The sequence below is a fragment of the Lactuca saligna genome, chromosome 4 (genome assembly GCF_052625555.1).
Source record: "Lactuca saligna cultivar CGN05327 chromosome 4, ASM5262555v1, whole genome shotgun sequence".
Taxonomy (NCBI): Eukaryota; Viridiplantae; Streptophyta; class Magnoliopsida; order Asterales; family Asteraceae; genus Lactuca; species Lactuca saligna.
Window position 1 is genome coordinate 209001895 of NC_136420.1, and position 7877 is coordinate 209009771.

The window sequence follows — 7877 nt, forward strand, 5'->3', positions numbered from 1 at the left end:
CTATACCACTAAAAGACAGGTTCACTGCCTTTGTGTGCTAAATTTATTAATAAAAAGTAGGGATAAAACAAGTGCATTTTACACACATCAAGTTTTTGGCGCCGTTGTCGGGGAACAGTTCTAAATAATTAATCTAATTCCTAATTTTTTCGATCCTTTGTGTGAGTTTACTTGCATAGAGTTCATTTATTGCAATTTAGTAGTTATTAATTTGGTTTTAGCATCTGTTTTAGTTTTAATATTAAGTTTAAAATTTTTTCAAAATCACACTGATACTCGCCGAGTGCAATCGCAGCTACTCGGCGAGTACAAGCGTATTTAGCAGTTTAATTTTCGATTTTTTAGTACATTTTTTTGTTCTTTTTACGTTTTTATTCTGTTTATTTCAGGACTTGCATGACCAGAGGATCAAACACCCTACTGGTACCCCCATTTGAAGATCCCGAATCCGCATTGAAAAGGAACAAAGGAAAGGACGTGGAGAGCTCAAGTGCACCAAAGAAGTCACCTTTGTCCAATTTGAAGACTGTTTTTGGGAAAAAGAAGAGCAGCAAATCAGGAGCATCCAGTGCCTCTTTGATAATCGAAGACCCAATTCAAGAAGATATCGAGTACGAGACCGAGGAAGAAGAGGAGCCTACATACGAGCACGAAACCGAGTCCGAGGAAGAGTTGGCTTTCACAATGGCTAACATTGATGAAATCCCCATGGGAGAATGGAAGAAGAGGATGCGCGACGACACTGGCCCGGGACTTGTGCAACCCGCAATTCCCGCGACTGCTACCTTCGAGCTAAAGGGTCATATCCTAGCTTCACCTAAAGAAATACCTTTTTATGGAAAAGACCATGAAGATGCCTACAAGCATTTGGATGAAGTCAATGATGTAGCTGATTACTTCAATATTCCAAATGTGCCCCGCGAGACTCAACTACTTCGTATGCTTCCGGTGACATTCAAAAGTGCTGCAAAAGACTGGCTCAAGTCACTTCCCTCCGGATCAGTCACGACTTGGGCCAAGATGAAAGAAGAATTCATTGATCACTTTTTCCCACCTTCCAAGATAGCCAAGTTGAAGAAGGCCATTGCTAACTTTGAACAACAAGCTGCAGTGTCGCTATATGAAGCATGGCAGAGGTACAAGACCTTACTAAGAAACTGCCCACACCATGACCTAACAGCCAGCAAGAAGTCTCCATCTTCTATGACGGAGTCAATGTCACAACCAGGTAGTTACTAGACTCACAAGGCCCGCTCACAAAGAAGCCGCCCCTGGTGATCAAAATTTTGATTGAAGAATTCTCTAAACACTCTAAAGAATACCACAACCCTAGACATGATGTCACTAGGGGAGCCGCTTATGCAGCTACTGAAGACTTATCCGCGGTCATGGCAATGCTAAAAACCATGAATAGGAAAATGGATAAAATGGATCAAATGATCCATGCTATTCGGGTGGGTTGTGAAAACTGCAATGGGCCTCACCTCACTAGAGACTGCGATTTAGATGAGAATGGCAACAAGAAGGCGCAAGTGTGTTACTCAAGTGGAGACCGATATGATGAATACTGGCGCAAACAAAAGAAAGAGTGGCGCCCTTATGAAGAGTACAAGAAAGCCAAGGAGGATAGGTATAGGCAAAAAGGGAGAGGGTTCTACCAAAAGGAGGAGCTGGTGCAAGAAAGGAAACCAAGCTTGGAAGAAATGCTTACCAAATTTGTAGCTGCCTCAGAAAAAAGACATAGTCATCATGATGCGGCAATTCAAGAAACAAGAACTATGCTTAGGAACCAACAAGCATCTATCCACAATATAGAAACGCAACTTGGGCAACTTGCTGAACAAATTAACCAAAGGTCACCGGGCGAACTTCCTAGCAAAACTGAAAATAACCCACGAGGTGCGCACATAAACATAGTCACAACAAGAAGTGGGAAGATAATCACTCCTCTGGCACCTATTCGGACTGAAGCATCCAAGGAATCACAGAAGGAGGAGGCAGAAAAGCAAGCAGAAAACTAAAACATACATTCTGATAGCCCTACTCGCCGAGTACCTTGTATGTACTCGGCGAGTACACCATCAAATCCCAATGAGCAGGTCCCTAAAAAGCTTTACCAGCCTCCAATGCCATACCCAGCCCGAGCTAAGAAAGAGAAGTAGGAAGAGGAGTATCAGAAGTTTCTAGATCTTATAAAGACTCTTCAAATCAACATACCCTTCATTGAAGCCGTCATGGACATGCCCAAATATGCAAAGTTCCTTAAGGAACTTCTCACTAATAGAAGGAAGATGGAAGAAGTGAAGAAGGTAGTACTCAATGAAAACTGCTCTGCTGCTATGCTAAATAAGTTACCCAAGAAGAAAGGTGATCCAGGGAGTTTGACTTTACCTTGCCAATTCGGAAACTTGGCTGCTATTCATGCCTTAGCTGATTCGGGAGCAAGTGTGAACCTAATGCCATAATCATTATTTAAGAAGTTGGAGCTTTCGGAGCCAAGGCCAATTCGCATGGCAATATACTTGGCAAACAAGACAGTCACCTTCCCAAGAGGCATATGTGAAGACTTACTAGTCAAGGTGGATCCACAAGTTCCAATCATCCTTGGAAGGCCCTTCCTCAACACGGAAATCGGTATAGTAGACATGAGGGACTCAAAGCTCACCTTGCGGGTAGGAGAAGATTCAGTCACATTCGGGGTAGACCAAGCTATGAAGTATTCTAGGAACAGTGATGACACGGCATTCTCAATCGATATGCTTGATGAATTATTGGAGGAAGGCATAAGTGAAGATTCTAGCAAGTTCACAACTTATGAAGAAGCATTTGATCCAGAAAAAGACTTAATGGAAATTGAAAGACTGTTGGAAGAAGCAGATTATGAAGAATTGGTGAAACAAACTGACAGTCCTACTCGCCTAGTAGGACCGATCTACTCGCCGAGTTCCTCTGAAGAAAAGGCAAAAATCGTGAATACAGCCACAAACTCGCCGAGTACCCTACCTGCACTCAGCAAGTCCAGCATTCTGAACAAAGAAATGGAGCTCAAAACTTTACCAGAACATTTGCAGTATGCTTTTCTTAAAGAAGGCAACCAAAAGCCAGTAATTATAGCCTTTGACCTATCCAATTCAGAAAAGGAAGAGCTCGTGCAAGTGTTGAAGAAGCGGAAACGGGCCATAGCATGGAGCATCACCGACATCAAGGGAATAAGCCCATCCTATTGCTCCCACAAGATCAAACTGGAAGAAGGAGCAAAGCCGGTTGTACAGCACCAAAGAAGGTTAAACCCGAACATGCAAGAAGTAGTCAAGAAGGAAGTGGTCAAACTCTTAGATGTAGGAATTATTTATTCCATTTCCGACAGTCCATGGGTGATTCCGGTCCAAGTGGTGCCCAAGAAAGGAGGGATGACGGTCATAACCAACGAAAAGAACGAGCTAATTCCGACACGAACGGTAACCGATTGGAGAGTGTGCATCGATTATCGAAAGCTAAACGATGCCACTCGTAAAGACCATTTTCCCTTACCTTTTATTGATCAAATGTTAGAAAGACTATTGGGCCATAGCTATTATTGCTTTCTAGATGGATTCTCTGGTTATTTTCAAATACCCATCGACCCAATGGACCAAGAAAAGACCACATTCACTTGCCCAAGTGGGACTTTTGCTTTTAGATGCATGCCTTTTGGGTTATGCAATGCACCCGCGACTTTTCAAAGGTGTATGACAGCCATATTCCACGATATGGTGGAAAAATTCATGGAAGTTTTTATGGATGACTTTTCCATTTTTGGATCTTCTTGCCATGATTGTCTCACAAATCTTGACTTAATGCTTGCTAGGTGTGAAAAAACCGACTTGGTCCTCAATTGGGAGAAATGTCACTTTATGGTCAAGGAGGGTATAGTTTTGGGCCACAAGGTTTCCAAAAAGGGAATTGAAGTGGATCGGGCAAAGATTGACACCATTGCCAAATTACCCGCAACAACTAATGTGAAGGGCATTAGGAGTTTTCTAGGACACGCGGGTTTTTACCGGCGTTTCATAAAAGATTTTTCCAAAATAACTAGACCTCTAACACAATTACTACTAAAAGATGCACCATTTAATTTTACTGAAGAGTGTTTAGAGGCATTTGAATTTTTAAAGGAAAAATTAACTAATGTCCCGATCATTATTGCACCAAATTGGAACTTACCCTTTGAGATTATGTGTGATGCTAGTGACTATGCATTAGGAGCTATCCTTGGTCAAAGGGTTAATAAGCACTTTCAACCCATATATTATGCTATCAAGACTCTAAACCTAGCCCAAGAAAATTACACCACCACTGAAAAAGAGTTATTAACTGTGGTGTATGCCTTTGACAAATTCCGCCCTTACTTGGTTTTATCTAAAACTACTGTTTTTACTGACCACTCGGCTATCAATTATTTGTTTTCCGAATGGGATGCTAAGCCAAGACTGATACGATGGGTGCTACTTCTTCAAGAATTCGACATAGAGATACGAGACAAGAAGGGAATGGAGAATGTAGCAGCTGACCACTTGTCAAGGCTTGAGAACCTCCAATTGCAAGAAGATAAAGTTGGAGACGACTTCCCGGACGAATACATTATGGTGACAGTGGGAGAAGAGCCATGGTTCGCAGACATAGCTAATTATTTAGCTACAAAATACATACTGAAAGATTTTAGCAGTCAACAAAAGAAGAAATTCTTTGCTGAATTAAAATATTACTTTTGGGACGAGCCATACCTCTTCCGGAGCTGTGCGGATGGGATCATACGAAGATGCGTATTCGGGAAGGAAAGTCAGAAAATATTAGAGCATTGTCATAGCGGGCCCACAGGTGGACATCATGGAGCACACTACACTGCAAAGAAGATATTTGACATTAGGTTCTATTGGCCCACAATTTTTAAAGATGCAGCCCAATTTGTCAAAGTATGTGATGCTTGTCAAAGAGTGGGAAACATTTCATCTCGAAATGAAATGCCACAACATAGTATCCAAGTGTGCGAGGTGTTTGATGTGTAGGGAATTCACTTCATGGGACCGTTTCCCATGTCCAAAGGAAACAAATACATATTAGTGGCGGTTGATTATGTATCCAAATGGGCGGAGGCACAAGCGCTACCAACAAATGACGGTCGGGTAGTGGTGCGGTTTTTAAATAAACTATTTTCACGTTTTGGAGTCCCGAAAGCCCTTATAAGTGACCGAGGCACACATTTTTCCAATGACCAATTGGAAAAGGTGTTAAAGAAATATGGGGTCACCCATAAGCTTTCCACATCATACCATCCACAAACTAGTGGACAAACCGAAGTGACAAATCGAGCTTTAAAGTGAATTTTGGAGAAATCGGTAGGGAGCAACCGCAAGGAATGGTCGGATAAGCTAGATGATGCACTAGGGGCTTTTCGTACAACATTCAAAACACCTATTGGTACTACACCATATAGGTTAGTTTATGGAAAGCAATGCCATTTACCGGTAGAGCTAGAGCATAAGGCGTTTTGGGCTTTAAAGAGGTGTAACTTCAACATGGAGGAACTAAAGAGCAACCGGTTGATGCAAATGAATGCTCTTGAAGAGCTGAGGAATGATGCATACTCTAGTTCATGGCTTTATAAAGAGAAGACCAAGATGTGGCATGACAAAAGGATTAAAGATAAAGAAATTCATGAAGGCCAAAAAGTGTTGCTCTTCAATTCACAACTAAAGCTTTTCTTGGGAAAACTCAAGTCAAGATGGGATGGTCCTTTTCTAGTGAAGACGATGTTTCCACATGGTGCTATAGAGCTATTATCAAGAGATGGCACGCCTTTCAAGGTCAATGGTCATAGGGTCAAAAAGTATGAAGAAGGAGTCCCCCGGAATGAAGGAATGGAAGAGTTGCTGCTAGTGGAAGGGATTGCAACCACGTAAAAGGGGAGGAGTCCAGCTAATGACTCCCTAAAAAGAAGCACTTCTCGGGAGGCAATCCGAGTTTCAAGTTTGCATTTTCTTTCCTTTTCCTTATTTTCATTATTTTTCCCTTTTCTTCATCTACTTCTAAGAACATAACTGCTTGAGGACAAGCAATGCCTAGAGTGTGGGGTGGATGGCTTAAAAACATGAGAAAATACATTAATTTTTCAAAATTATCACAATTTTTTCAATCTGCAAGGTTTACTCGCCGAGTACGCACGTATACTCGGCGAGTACCTGCCCGAGTAACCCAATAAAACGCGTAATGGCATTTATACTCGGTGAGTAGAACCTTTCTACTCGTCGAGTAGCCAATTTACATGGGTGAAATATAAATCTGTAAAAAAAGAGGGTTTTCACCATTTAACCCCCATACTCTCCGTGCACAGCGATTTCTCAAGCAGCCAGCGATTTCGTGCGATTTCGTCCAATTCTCTTCAATTTTCCACTCAATCTTCATCATTCAAAGAAAAAGGTAACATCTTTACACTATAAACTAATGAAACGTTCGCTCTTTATCATATATTTGCCCCGATTTTGCTTGATTTTGGATTTGGGGGTTTTCCTCAAATTCTAGGGTTTTAATTTAGCCATAAATTAGGTAATGTTAGGAGGAATTTCTTTAGGATTTATGGTTAGATAAGTCATTACAACAAACCCCTGTGAAGAATTTGGATTTTTAGACAATTTATACAGATCCACCACCGAACAGTCCCGATGTTCATCCTACACACCGAGTAGGTCGTGTACTCGGCGAGTAGATGACTATGCAGACCCATTTTTTTCGTTTTTAATTACTGGGTATTGTTTGTTTGTGTGATTTTTTTATGTTTGTATGCTGGTATCATGGCCCGAAGGGGGCAGTCTTCTCGTGGGGGGAGCCAAAGTGATATCCCATGGCTTTCTTTTCAATAAATCACTTCTAAGTCATCAAAAACAAGGGCCATAAACAGATTGGAGGCACTCAAACAAAAGGAAATTCATTTACCAAACGCAGTTGACTGGGGGTGGTTGGGAAATGTGGGATTGGAAGAGGAACTTACACCTTACTTGGTGAAGGAATGCAATCGGGGGTATACCACCATCACATGTGATGGGTGGTTACAATTATTCAAGATTCAAGAGCATGTATATGTCGAGTTGTGTTGGGAATTTTTCGCTACCATCTCATTTCGAGGTAGTAGTGAGTATTACAACCCCAACATAATTTCTTTTTCTTTGGGCGGGGAGCTGCGACAATGCAGCATTGTTGAGTTCTCTTGGAGATTAGGAATTTATGATCAAGACATGATGATGACTGACTACTTTGAAGCTTTCTTGGAGAACTGTCATAAGGAACTTCCCGAGGAAGTGGTAGCCTCTACATGGTGGAACACGATCGCTAACCGAGTTTATATCCCTTCCACCGCTCAAGAGGGCCACATTCGCTCACCAATCCACCGCCTCATTCACCGCTTTGTGGCTAGCACTATAAACATGCGGAAGGATTGGGACAAGGTCCCAACCCTTGATATCTTCTACCTATGGAGTATCATTACTCCCGACGCTTTTTGCAACCTCCCCTACCGCGTTGCAAAATTCCTTGCTGAAGGGGCGGTTAAAGAAAAAGTCAAATCAAAAATCAATGGAGGCATGTTTATCACTCGGCTGGCTAAGTCGTTTGGGGTTCTAGATTTGCCACAAGCTCGGGCACTCACGGTTATCCACCCTCCACCATTCAACACTGCACTATATTGGAGGGCTCGGATAGTCTAGAAGTTTGGCGACTCATTCACCATTCCACATGAAGACGAGCCGGCAATTCCCGAGGAGCCGGGAAGGCGGGTCCGACAACGTAGTGAGCAGGTGCAGGAAGACCCACCGGTTATTCCGGTGGAGGAGGACAATGATGGATGG

The 7877-nt window shown here is 42.3% G+C and overlaps 1 non-coding gene across 1 annotated transcript; it reads right to left on the bottom strand.

The window, feature by feature from the left end:
* Nucleotides 1-1068: 1068 nt before the first annotated feature.
* On the bottom strand, nt 1069-1175 carry LOC145044647 (small nucleolar RNA R71). Its single transcript, XR_013681594.1, has one exon. It is a non-coding gene; the product is annotated as a small nucleolar RNA R71 (small nucleolar RNA).
* Between the last annotated feature and the right edge of the window lie 6702 nt (nt 1176-7877).